We start from the raw sequence: 14,672 nt of genomic DNA, 5'->3' as shown, positions 1-14,672 counted from the left end.
GCTGTCAAATAGTTACGCATCAGATACAGTTAACTGCCGACAAACCTTGTAGGACTAAACCGTATCGCTATGATAAACAGAAAGACCTAATTATAGAAGAAAATATTCAGGAAATGTTAAAGAACAAAATAATAACGCCCATAAATAGTGAGTTCGCGAGTCCAGTCGTACTATGTAGGAAAAAGAACGAGTTTCCTCCTTCGGATAAAAGGGCTTGGAGGTTTTTGCTATCGATTACAGAAAACTGAATAGTATTACTTAATTCCCAGTCTACCCTTTGCCAGTTATAGAGGAAATTATTAGAAAGATTAAATCTACTAGATACATGACTACTTTGGACTTAACGTCTGGCTACTATCAAATAGCTATGAGACCCGAAGACATACATAAAACCGCGTTTATAACAAAATCGGGCACTTATGCATTTTTACGCATGCCCTTTGGGGTTGTGTGGGGCCCCATCAACATTCCAGAGAGCTATGGACATTGTTCTACAGCCTGTCCTAGGAAAATCGACTTTAATCTATCTAGATGATATAATTATAACGAGTAGTACGTTGGAACAACATATTAAAGATCTAGAAGTGTTTAAATTATTAAAAGAGGTCGGTCTTACAATTAACGCCTCAAAATGCAAGTTCGCAACTAAAGAACTTAAATATCTGGGTTATAAAATTTCGAAAAAAGGTATAGAAACTCAAGATTCAAAAATAAAAGCAATCAAGAATTTCCCACCTCCCAACACCGCCAAGAAACTTTTTTCTTTCCTTGAGTTATGTTCTTAAAATTGGTCATTCATAAAAGATTTCGCTAATATTGTTGAACCCCTGTTAGTAATTAAAAGATAGAAAACTAAATTCACGTGGACAGCGGAAGTAAATACCGCATTTGAAAGATTAAAAGAAGCGCTCATCAATGCCCCTGTTTTGAAATTCCCGGAGGGGGACGAAAACCTGGAAATTGCAGCAGATGCGTCGGACTATGCGGTGGGTGCGGTTCTTATGCAAAATAGCCATCCTTTGGCATTTTTTAGTAAAACGTTGAATCATACACAAAGGAATTATACAGCCACAGAGAGAGAAACATTAGCCGTATTAATGGCTGTACACAAATTTCGAGTTTATTTCGGCAAAGAGCCAGTAACAGTCTTTTCGGATCATGCGGCTGTTGGTAGACTTTACTCGGGGAAAAACCTAACGCCCAGGTTAATAAGATGGGCTTTAAAACTCCAAGAATATAATCTAATAATAAAATATAAACCGGGTAAGGAAAACAATGTAGCTGACGCACTTTCTCGTATAAAACTGGACGATGAAGGAAATGAACTTAAATGCGCTGTGTTGACTTCAAAAATTTTAGATTCTAGAGATACAATTATCGCTGAACTGAAAGCTGATCCTGAATTTGGAAGTATCTATGCATATCTGAAAGACCCCGAAAACTTTGAACATACAGATATCGATGCGATAAGAAATAGAGCAGAAAACTATGAAATAATAGATAATTTATTATTTTATACGAAAACAACAAACGAAAATCTCGAGTACAAACCAGTCATCCCAGCCTTGCTTCGATTAAGCATTTTGAAGGAATTATACGACGCGAAAACAGCGGGTAATTTAAGGGTCAGAAAGACTTTAAAATGGGTACGCGAGGCGGTATATTTCCCGCAACTATACAAAATAGTAACTGCGTATGTCAGGTCCTGCAATCAATGTCAGTTAATAAATGATATTAATTACAGCCCGGCTGGGTACTTAAATAGCATTCGCGCTACATTTCCGAGTGAAATTTTAGGCATAGATCTTCTTGGTCCTTTTCCCTAGAGTGAGTTAAAAAAAAAATCGTTTTCTTTTAGTAATTGTAGATCACTTTTCAAAATGGACAGAAATTGTTCCACTTAAACGCGCGTCAGCCAAAACAGTCGCAGATGCATTCTTACACAGATACATTTTAAAATACGGTGCACCGATAAAAGTCATTAGCGGTAACGGTAAACAATTCATTAGTCAAATATTTGAAAACATATGCACTGGACTTGGCATACGCCATATCAAAATGGTTCCGTATAGACCACAGGCAAACATAGCAGAAAGAGTTAATAAAAACATTGTAAAAATATTTCGCAGTTACGTTAGCATACATCACAAGCGCTGGGATGGCTACATAAATGAGTTGCTTATGCTTTAAGAACGGCAAATCACGATACTATGATAAAAACCCCAGCAGAATTATTTTTAGGCCGAAAGTTAATTACGCCTTTAGATAAATTATTCTTTGTGCAACAAAGAGAGCAAGAATTTAAACAGAAAGATGTGCAAAAACTTATTGACGAGGCGCTTAAAAGCTCGGATACGGCAAGAAATAGGCAAAAAGTATATTACGATAGTAAACGCCGTGAAGAAGATTTTAAAGTTGGGGATAAAGTATTGAAGGGGAAATTTTCTTTATCAAGTGCCCCAGACAATTTTACTGCAAAGTTAGCTCCAAAATTTGAAGGCCCCTATGTAATTCAGGAAATCAAAGGAGTCGTATTGTACCTTAAGAACGAGAGAGGAGAAATTTGTAAAGCAAGTCCCGACCAGGTGAAAAAATACTATAATCAAAATGATTTTGAAATCCTTAAAAGTTTCTTGCAGGACTCAAGCGTAAAAGAAGTAGAAGGTCCAGAAATAACGTCACCCGTTCCACCACCCAAGAAGCAGAGAACTGAAGAGAAACCTAGCCCTTCCACAACCCATGCGACGGTACCGAAAAGAAGAAACGAAAACTTTCAAACTTCAGCATTTAAGAAAAACAAGAAAGCAAGGCCGCCGCGTAAAGAAACCTTGGTAAAGAGGAAAACACCACTTACAACGTATCGCAGTAGAAATTATACATCAAGGAGAACGCTCCCAGGGCCAGAGAGTCAGGTGCAAACAAGACCGCCGTTCCCGAAAATAAAAAGACAGCAGGAGGAACGAAAATACCAGGAACAACAGAAGAAATTCAAGGACTCCAGACCGGAGGACGTCAAGACCAGCCGTCCAAGAGAAAAACGAAGAAGACAGCAACCCGACGATTAGCCAAGAGGCCAGCATGCAGAGGACGCAAGAGAAAAACTAATGTGGACGACACTCGGAGGTCAGTAAGGAGAAGATTGACGTCCATGAAACCTATAACGTGGGAACAATTTTGCCAGAAAAGAATGACGGAGTTTCAATCATCGAAAACTCAAAGATAAGTTAAAATCTTCTATAAAATTTTTTCTTTTGTTCCAAAATGTTATGCGTAAATACGAAGTTCTATGTTTTGACGAAAGTCAATGTGTCTCGGTTAAGACTTAGTTTTGTTTTACTTTATTTAGCTAAGGCGAAAGTATTATTTTCTTTCAGTATAAAATCTAAGAACAGTGTGTATTGAGAATACGGCAAAGCACACTAGGGCTATCTGCCTAAAGGGAGGGATGCCTTCGTGGAGGACTTTCTAAGGGGAACTGGCTCGTATACACGTTACACGTGGGGAAAACCACGAAAACGCCCATGCAGCCAGCCCGTTCGCGGGATTCGAACCTCGGACCGAACTACCAGTGTTCAGCGATTTTACCGCTCGACCGCTGGTGGGCCTAAAATCTGAGAACAAGCAGTTTCTATTGGTCGAAAGACTAATTCTGTTACGTTAAAGCCAAAATTTGGCCGAAGATAAAAATTACTTCGTATTCTTGTATTAATAAGAACTTTAGTTTCAGTGCCGCCAGCTTGGCGAAGAATGAGTAAAGTAAAAATTTATTTTTCTCTTATTCATTTTATGGTAAATTGTAAAAATCATATGTATTAGAATTTTGTAAATATACGTAAATACTTGAAAGTTATGTAAAAGTAGAATTTAGTCTAGAGGCATAAAATTTTAGATGCTAAAAGTAAATGCTCAAAAGCAATGAATTCAAATTTAAGTATTAAACTGTAGATAAAATCATGCTTTAGAGCGAAAGCCTGCATGTCTGAAGATGAATGAGGGGGAAGTTAGAATGAATGTGTTTTGTAGGGTTCTCCACCTACACTTGAATTTTAAGAATGTTAAATTAGCTCATCGAGTTGTAGAATGTCGAGTAAGGTGTGTCTATTTGGTCGTTGAATTCTAACAAATCATTGTGGTTAGGGGAAGTGTTGCAATACTAAAACACGAATATTCCCGTTTGACACCACACATGGTGGATAGCCAGAGTAAAGTTAAATTAATGTTTGAATACTTGAATGAATGTGAATTAAGCAGTAACTAAGGAAAATAAATCGTTTAAAAACAAAAAATTATTCAGTGTCAAGAAAGTGTAAATTATAATGTATTTAGAAAGATACTGATACTTATTCCTTTCAGATGCTGGAAGGAAAAGAACAAGATTGATTGCTGAAGTCCAGGAAAAGTTGCTGTAAGAAGAGAGATTTAATTAAGTATACACAGAAATTTTATTATACCTTTTGTGAGATAAGATTTTTTTTTTTTTTTTTATGTAAACGAGGCTCTTAAAATTTAGTTCAGAATTGTAGAAACCTTTCAACAGGTCGTTTGTAGGACCTGCTTCCAAGTTTTCCAAATTCTGGCAGCGGCAAATGTAGGGTTTATATTTATTTTAACTAACATTTATTTTAAGTTTAAACTATCTTTCCTGTCAAGCCTTACTTTTCCCTGGAACTGCCAATGCCAGAGTATGTAAATTTTTGTAGAACGCGCAAGGATTCCAATTATCAGCGGAAGTATTTTGAGTTAAATAGAAAGGAAACGAGTTCAAAGTGGCGCTTTCTTGCTTCACGAGTGTGGAAGTGGCTAGTTAGAAATTGAAGAACCACGCGTTTCGGCTTGTGTGCTTGCCTCGGCAAATTGTTAATCTTTCAACGTAATATTCAGAGTTTGCTGAATTATCAGCGGTATTGTAAAACGCGGTGAGGTTAGTTACATTTAGAGAGCCTCGTAGTTAGTTACTTGTTCGTATCTCTTTTTAGTTTCTTATTTTTTATTTTACCGCCGGTTCGGCGTAGTTTGTGAGCGTCAAGAGCACGCAATTGTAATTTCTAAAGTTGAATAAAAAGGGACTTAAACCCTTCTCAAGACTCTGTCTAATTTCCAGTTTTCTGCAGTCACCACTTTGTTGCGTGCAGGTTGGAAGCGCGCAACTTTACAACACTATAATTGGATATTACATGAACTTATAAGACTGCAAAATATCAAGAAGTCGACTAAGAAATAGATCCGATGATGATATCAATAATAAAATTATTTTTTATGTAACAGAGTTAAAAAGGAAAGCAACACACACTAAAATTGTTTCCAAAATAAATATTTCAATTAACATTACATCCATAACTATGAACTTTTCACACATTATAACAAATTATACAAACTTAGATGCATAAAAATATTTATTTCGGAATTCATGCTTTAAAACAGCATTGAAAGTTTACACTTTTCTTATAAGTTCTGGTGCTTTATTATGTAGAAAATGCCCAGGGTTTTGTGATAAATCTTATCTATTTTACGTAAATATTTCAAACGCACTGATGTAACAGTTTATCTAACAATTTCTGAATATTTTTCATGATTTTATTTTTTGAATAAAAAATACATAGAATATGTAAAACTAGGTTTAAATTATTAAAATACAAATTTAATTATTAAAACGCAGTTTTTTAAATATTTTTATATCTTACAGCTTGTTTATAAAATTCATACAAAAAGTCCGAAAAGAAGCTCGTTTAAGCAAACTTTCGATGATTTCTCCTTAAATAAAAGTAATAATTAATCTACTTAGACCTAAACATATCTATATTTATTTCTAAAACGCATTCTCTTACTATGAATAGTTAAATGAGAGATGACATTAATAGTGATTAATATACGTACAACTGCATTTAATTAACACAGGTAACTGAAGCGTAAGTAAGATAAATTAATGTTCCCTCCCCCCGAAGAAACGAAAAAAATAAATGAAATATTAAATAAGACGGGAAAATTTTCAAAAACTCGAAAGGATACACAACAAATGAGAAATATATCTAACGGTTTCAAGCAATCTAATGTTTACAAATCGCTATTTAGGAAAATAAACCATAGATTGAATTTGAAAGAGAATATTTTTAAAATTTTCTCTCAGTGAAATAAATCTTTGGAAATTACAGACAGATCCCGATTTGGCTAGTGGAAGACTAACGGTCAAGGCACTAACGAAAATTCTGCTCTTGACCTTGGAGGTATTCTTTATGGATGGCTACGTTACATCAATGCTAATAAACATTTGGTTTCTATTTCCCAATTACTCAGCTCCTTTCAGTAGACACAAAATAAAAATATTACATTTTAAAAAAGATCTTTAATACCGTTCAGCCTAGTTTCATACTTTAAAGCTGGGTTTCTTAAATTTTTTTCAGTCGCGACCCTTTTTTATCACTGATTTTTTTTTCGCGACCCCCAGGACCCCATAATATTTACAAAAATTTTGTGGGACACCATAAGTACTGCACAAATCCGACACACGCGTGAGTGAAACTGTTAATTTTTTCACTTGCAGTGTAAAGTACTGTTGCAGCTGTATGTCATTAACTTTAATTTCTAATTTTAAGACATAGAACAATGTGAAAATTTTAAATAAGTAACAGACGAAATGACAGCGTCACGTGCAAAGCAAGGAAAATGAGCGCTTGTGTTATAAAAAGACTGCATCGAAACTTTTTCTTTTTCTTTTCCTTGTCTTTATTGTCTTATCTTTATTTTCAAATACAGTGCGTAAAAATATTTGGTAACTGCAAAATTATTAAAATAAGTTAAACGGATGGAGAAAACATCACGAGAGAAAAGACAGGAAGAAGAAAACACTGCAGTTCTACTGTGTTTCACTGAAAATAAGACCTAATCAAAAAATAAGCCTTGGCATGATTTTTAAAAATACTTCTAATAAAAGCCTTACTCCTAAAATAGGCCCTAGATAAGATCGCCAGCTAGACGAGCGCCTTCTTGCCGAATGACCAAGTGCAGATACAACACACATGTACATCTGATAAAAGTGGGCGTTGGTTGCGATAAATTAGAATCTTCAGTATTCAATACGTCGCGTTAGCAAGAGATGTCGAGTACTTGATTTAATAATATATCTAACCAACAATAAATTTTGATGCTCAGATAAAATAAGTGCAAAAAGAAAAGAGCTATTCCTTCGAGCACACAAAAAGAATTCTGGAAGACTCCAAGGATGAAAATTCTTACAGTTTTCTGCAAAAGAAGTTGGTTGGAGCTAGTTACCTCAGCTAAACATTTCGCCAGACGAGTTCAAAGCATCACAACACTGGGTAAATGGCTTCTTTCAGCGATATAAACTGCCTATAAAAATATCGACAACACTGTTCAATTCGAAGATACTGGAGTGATTAAACGTGGACTTGCATTCAAGTGTTTCGTAGATGGCATCGTCTTCTCTCAGTATCAACTCTCGAACATGATTGCTATGGATGAGCAGTGTTTGGGTTTAAAAATACCATTGATCAAACCGGGTGCCTCTGCGATATACATTCCCTCCACTGGTTTACAAAAGTACACGCGTTACATGTATTTTGACAATTCGACTCGATGGAAAGAACGCTCTCCCTTTAATCATCTCTAAGAAGCGAGAAAGAGGAAATCGAACCTGTTTCAGGTATTTATGTTCTTGATACTAAAAAAGCCTTCTACCACTTGTTTTGCGAGGTGGTGAAAGAGATATGGTAGTGTGAGACTGCCACCACCCATCGAGCTAAAACCATGCGATTGATAGATCAAATAGTGACCCGCAAGAATGACTGCATATCTCAAAACTCTTGATATTGCTATAAACAAGCCACTGAACCACTGAGCACGGAAATCAACGACTACATTGAAAACAGAATGAAAAGAAATCAACAAGTAAACTTAAGGTGCGAGAAATCGTTACTTGGGCGAAAATGCAATAAATAAAATAGCGGACAGCTGTTTTACCATTGCCCTATGGGCAGGCTACATAGACAAGAAGACATCTGAGGAGAGCTCTGCTACTGAACATGAGAGGTAAGGGTCAATGGTCTTACCGGACATGAAGTGGCAAAGAATTCAAGCCGGAATTCGTGATTTGGAGCTTAATGACGAGGTTCCACGACATAGGTGTATTAGAATAAGTAATTTTGTTCATTTCTGAATGTTTCTTGAACGTGAATAAATGTATTTCTTGAACATGAATAAAAGGAATGGAATTGAACCTGAATATTTCCTGCACCTAAAGAAATGTGTTGTAGTTGCCAATCCTCGAGTTCAGCTTCTGCTAGACGAGATCCACGAGTTTATTCACCTTCAAAAAGCCATAGACTACCATAGGGAACTTTAATTAGTCGTGGTAGGACAAACCCAGACACCTAAGAATGTGTGCCTGAGAAGCCTGATTGTTGTAACATTTCGGACAAATCGGGTGGTTTTTTTTTTTTTTTTTTTTTTAACCACTTTGGAAGACAAGGCTTCTTAGATGGCCACTAAGAAAGCGGGAGAATGCTGTTTGGGTGTATCTGTCACAATTCATAGCGAGGGAAAAGAAATTGTATCTTCATCATGAATAAATGTTAATTTTTGTGCATGAAAAATAAGTTATCACCTGAAAATAGTAAACCCTAGCGTGTTTTTTGAAGCAAAAATTAATATAAGACCGGGTCTTATTTTTGGAGAAACACGGTAAAACATTGTGGTAGAAAACATCGTTGTCGAAAATAAAGCGTCTCAAAAACTTCGCAGTTAAATATCCGTGATAAAAGACGACGATAACGAGGAGTTCGCAGTCAGGTCTGCTGTTGCGCTAACTCCTGCTAAACTCTTCTTAATTAATTTATTTATTTTGTCTCTTTAGCTTTATTATTAAGCATAATTTTTTTCGCACTTACGCCAAACTTAGTTCATCAACAAAATTCCAAAAATTTTAATAGCAGGCATACATTTTTCTGCCTCTTCTCAGTTCATCATACTGATGTTCAGTTTTCTCAGTAAGATGGCCTGCAAAACATTTTTTTTTTTTTGTTTTGTTTTGTTTTTTTATTACTAACGTTTTGTGTTTTAAATTTATTAATTAAATATTCCATTCTTCGCACTTACCTCACAACAATTAAATTTAACATCAAAATCACAAAATATAAAATACAACATAGAAGAATTTCTGATAGACAATCTTGCGCAATGTAGATAAAAACGTTTCATGCCGTACAGTGTTGCTAATGGTCACTGAGTGTGTTAATGAAAAATTCATTAAAGTTTTACAAAATATGAAATATAAAATTCGAATTCAAAATTTGCGCTGTGCACGTGTTCGGGTGGAGCTCTATGCTATTCAAAACTTGATGGATCTAGGAACCGTCGTTTTTTTCGCACAGCGAGGAACACACATACTTTATTACTTAATTTCTTTTAAAATAATACAGGGCGATAATATTTGGTGGCAACAATTTGAATATAGATTCGCCGTTTAGAGTAGACGACGCAAAATCGAGTTTCGAGACTAATAGCCGATTTGGGCTAACGCCCTTTTAAGCAAAAAATGAAAAAAGTTTCCCCTTCCCGAAATTTGACTAAAAGCTGCAATTTTAAAAAAATACAAATGAAAAATCTCTTACTGGCCCAAAATAAAATAAACAGAAAGAAAGATTAAAGACTGCCATTATCCCTTTAATGCTGTCTTTTTTTTAAACACGCTAATATGAATAGAAAACTAATTTCACGAAGACTGAATATCCCGCCTGGTTTTCACATCTCGAATGCAAATTACTGTCTAAACTCAGTACAACATATCTTAAAAAATCTGATGTGTACACCACATGACTTCCTTGTATTGGAATATTAAATTATATGCATTTCATTTAAACTTATTGGAATGAATTAAATCTACTTCGCCGACAGCACATAAACCACAATAGAATAAATGCATTCTTTAAAATTCACTCTAGTATTTGTTTACCATAGCGACACTGGCGCTACATTCACTTAACAGTATTAATAATTATATAACAGTTAACTTATATAATAATTATATAACGGAAACTAAGTTAACTGTTGTATAATCCAATAATTATATAACAGTTATATATTTTGTTCATATTATAACTCATAATGCACAAAATTTATATCATTTAAAGAATATAATTAACTAATCGTTGCCACATGTTCTATTCAAATACTATAATAAAGCTAGAATGATGTATAAAAGAAATTAAGCAAACAAAACAAAAAAGAAACAGTTTTTCACAGACGATTGAGTATTTCTCATTTAATTAATTCAGTTCTCACTTCGCGAGAAGGCAAAAATACATAAAAACTCCAAATATCTATATTAGAAATTACGAAGTAAATCTTAAACACTTATTTCCTCGAAAAACTTCCAGAAAGAATTAAGCATGATTTAATTGGCAATAATAAATGAATGCGTTATCTTTGTTGTTGCGAAGCTAAGTTGATTGGCAACAAATCCACTAGTCTCCTGTTTCAAATGTAAACATCAATGGCCGCCATTAAAAAAGGCTTAGCGGCACTTAGACAACTTTAAAATTGTTGATAATTCCAAAAATATTGCATACAGACTTACTAAATGCATAAAAACCTTAACCGGAAGATAAAAACAACATAATACAATCATTTTTAAAGCAAAAAATGTACAATTTACGAACATATAAGAGTAAAGAAACTGAGATCACTGAGCCGGGTAACAGAGTGGATATATATATAAATATATTTATATCCGTTTGGTGTGGACGATTGCAACCAAAATACGAGGTGCACATCTACATGTTATAGCAATCTTATATACAAAATTTCAACGTTCTGAGGCTACTCGTTTTTGAGTTATGCGAGATACGTACGTACGTACATACGTTCGTACAGACGCCACGAAAAATTCTCTTCAGAATTAATTTAAAAGCAGTTTTATAATTTTTTGAAGGAAAAGAGTATTTTATTCTGTCCTTACATACAGATATCACGCAAAAACATCGTTAAATTGCATTCGATAGCGGTCAAAATGGATATTTTCGTTGAAATATGCTGCCTGAAACTTTTCGCGATTACAATACTTCCTTTTTACTTCGTACAAGGAAGTAAAAAAGGGAAAACAGTCCTAGACTTTTTATAATTCCTTGCTGCGAGATCACACGAACTTCATTTGCTGTCGAGGGCTTCCGTGAAAACGGGTTCAAGCCATTTCCCTGATAAGACTACAGCGTAATGATTAGTTTCTAGCAATATCATATTATCATCAGAGGAGGTATGCTTGGCTTTAGAAGACAACTTTCCTTTTTTTTCGTAAAGTGTTATCACTAAATCGAGAATAATTAGATAAGTTTTACACGATTCGAACCAGAACAATAAAAACAAGAATCCAATTGAAGATATCACAAATTGGGTATCTGGGGTTGAGGTATATTTTACAGAAATATTATACGCGTTTAAATCCGATAAAGGTTTAAAATGAAAAAGGTCAGAAAGAAGAAAATCAATTTAATTCTGCTACGATAAAGCACATGTCTATCTGTCAAAGAGGAGAAGCACATTCGCTGTCCAAAGATCTTATGCTATTATATAACAAAGAGAACTAATTTATCATCTCTACCCCGACTACAGAAATACGATCTCTTTGTTTTCGATTTATATTATATTAACATTATCAGAAGATTAATCATCCATGCAAACGGATATCAACCACCTGATAGCTGCTGCTAAAATAGCAGAAAAAGTCTTTAATTCCAAGAATTGGCAAACGATAATTCTTACAGCCGTTGCCAATCTTGCAGAAACTATTTATGTTTCAAATTATTAAAAGTACAATCGATTCGCGTTAGGACGGTTTTTGTAGTAGCGCCCCATACGAAAGCCCCGCCAACCTTCTACTTAATATAACGGCCATTGGTCAAGTATGATTACTGGAAGGCAGCAAAGCATACGAGGGAATATCTGTCTTAGGAAAAGAGTGGAGTATTTCGTTCATAGAGTGTTTTCCAAAGAAAACTGGCTAGTATTCACATCAGTGCATTCCCCCCTGGATATTACTCAAAATCAAAAAACGCAGCCAGCCCTCGCCTGGGTCCAGTATTCAGCGATCTTAACCATTCGGCCACTGGTGGGGGCATAACGACGACTGAATGAAAAATTCAATACATAGTGCCGTTTTACATTGATCCTCAGAAGGTCGTTATACTGACATCACAATTCATACATGTTCATCACATAGATTTAAAAACAGTTCATAACAAAGATTTAATGTACTTATTATACATATATGTAATAATTAGGAAAATGGGTGATGGCGCAGATGTTGAGGCAGACTGTAGAAATGATGTCGTAATAGTCATGATGATGTAATAAGAAGCAGTTGTGACAGAATCAATATTGCTTTTCATTTAACATTTGCGGCCCAAATAACTTGGCACACTAATCGTGCCTTGTCCACAACATCTACATTTTTGATATCTTAGCAGTAAAAACAGAGCCGCATAAAGCAAACACGTCATCCAATATAAAAGCTTAGTTCAGATGTAAAAAGGTTTATCATCTTCATACGCCATCACCCATTTTTTGGTTTGAAAATTTTTACTTCAAACTCCAAATGAGCTGCGTCATCCAATGATACGTAAAAAACTGAAAGGGGAAATATCCAAATTAAAATACAGAATAAAGGGGCTGTTACAAAATTAGAAATTTGCTTTATGGATTTTTTATCTCAAATAAATTTTATATAAGTAATAAAATACTTAATTGATAAATATTCAGAAAATTTGTAGGATTAATAAAAGTTATTTCTAGGCCATAAGTTTATACCCGGTTACATTTATTATCGCAAAATATTTTATTTTACTTTATAGTAACATCAGCATTAAATAATCTATTTCGACCTATTTTTTCTACTGATTTCCGAGTCAATGTAACAGAGCATGCTTTATACATTACTCGAATCAATTACTTATGAATGAGAATCTAACTTTGGTTCCACCCTGAGTTAGCAGAATTTGTGGGGAGACAGGCCTTGCGTGCTTTGGCATAATGCAGAGTTTCTTAAACTATGGGTCGCGGGACCTGCAACAGGGGGGAGCCAAAACTTTTAGCAGTTTTGATATTTCTTTAACTTATTATATAATTATATTATATAATATTATAATAATTTTACTATTACCACATATTTTTACGCAATGCATCTGAAAATAGATAAAGAAAATACAGACAAAGAAAAAAAGAAAACTTTTCGACGCATTCTTTTTGCAATATAAACGTTCATTTTATTTGCTTTGCACGTTGACGCTGTCATTTTGTCTGTTACTTATTTAAAATTTTCATATTGTTCTAAGTCTTAAAATTAGAAAAAGTTAATGACCTAAAACTGCAATAGTATATTACAGTCCAAGTGAAAAAATTGACAGTTTCACTCGCGCGTGTGTCGGATTTGCGCAATGCTTATGGGGGTCCCACAAAATTTTCGTTAATATTATGGGGTTCTGGGGTTGCGAAAAAATCTCAGCGATAAAAAGGGGTCGCGACTGAAAAACGTTTAAGAAGCCCTGGCATAAGGGAAATAAGCCTCCCGGCTTTTCCGAAGACATTTTATACTAAACATAAACAAACTTTCACGTATATATTCGTGGTTTAAAAACTTGTTGTTGCTGCATGAGGCCTTTAAAACTCTTATTTTGAAGCCTGCAAAAGGGGAAACAAATTTTTTACTATTATTGAGCATTATTTTACTGGTGCAAACATAACTTCATATTTTTTAAGAACACTTTCAGATCTTATTTAGAAATCAATCATCTCAAAACTGATTTTCGTGAGCTCATTAATTCTCGTGAACGCCTATCAAGTTCTGAGCAATTTGTAATAAAATTTAAAGACATCTACTTTAAGGGAAAACATATCTAAAACAGCATTTTAAATTTCGCATACGAATCTAATCTTAAATTTGGTCTCGACTCTATTTTCTCGGCAAAAATGTTAGCAGAGATAATTTTAAATATATAATATTATATCCTCTCAATGACCAGTCTAGCTTCCAGGCTATATTCCTAAATTTTATTCAAACAAAACACTGTGCGACCCTCAAACATCTTAAACCAGCCGTCACACGAATAGCACTCATCCACCTTCTGCTTTACATCGTTCTCATTACTTAGCATAATGTCAATAGAATCGAAACCAAAAGTGAAACTACCGCAAGCGGCAATATTTACACTAATATGGTAACCTGTACCGGATGCGAACATCCATACTACTAGCGTAACCTGATGTCAGATGTAGGCCACGAGAATTACGATATTTCTCTACCTGGCACTCAACACGCGACCCAGCCAAACAACGAATCGGCACTTCCTTTAAGTTCAATAGTAACGCTTGATGGCGCAATGTTTCCTTCAGATGCCGAAGTCGACATAATTGGTTAAAAATACGTTAATATAAAATACCAATGAATGACAACACGCCAAGAAACAAATCCAAGTTTCGATTCCCACAAGATAACTATACAACACATAAACTAATTCCATGCGAAAATTGCATCTTGATCATTTAAAAATTATACTTCCTCTAGCATTTAATAGCTGCTCAGAAAATACGTATAATGAAATAAGAAAAACAAACACATAACTAGATCATAAATAACATGCAGCTTCAAATTTAAAGGTTATAAAACATTC

At 34.6% G+C, this 14,672-nt stretch overlaps 1 protein-coding gene across 4 annotated transcripts in view; it reads right to left on the bottom strand.

Moving 5' to 3' along the window:
- Nucleotides 1-14,672, bottom strand: part of Rala (Ras-like protein A) — a 157,827-nt gene that overhangs the window by 32,681 nt on the left and 110,474 nt on the right. Inside the window, exon 1 of one of the 4 annotated variants that reach the window (XM_035360655.2) lies at nt 4,341-4,403. The exons of the other annotated variants lie outside the window; for them this stretch is intronic. The gene's annotated coding sequence lies outside the window, so the exon portion shown is untranslated. Of the gene's footprint in view, nt 1-4,340; nt 4,404-14,672 lie in introns of those variants that run through there. 4 annotated transcript variants of the gene reach the window in all.

This window comes from Stegodyphus dumicola, chromosome 3 (assembly GCF_044657685.1).
Source record: "Stegodyphus dumicola isolate Sdum_Otavi_A_Nest chromosome 3, ASM4465768v1".
NCBI lineage: Eukaryota > Metazoa > Arthropoda > Arachnida > Araneae > Eresidae > Stegodyphus > Stegodyphus dumicola.
This window is presented reverse-complemented; position numbering and strand designations above follow the sequence as displayed.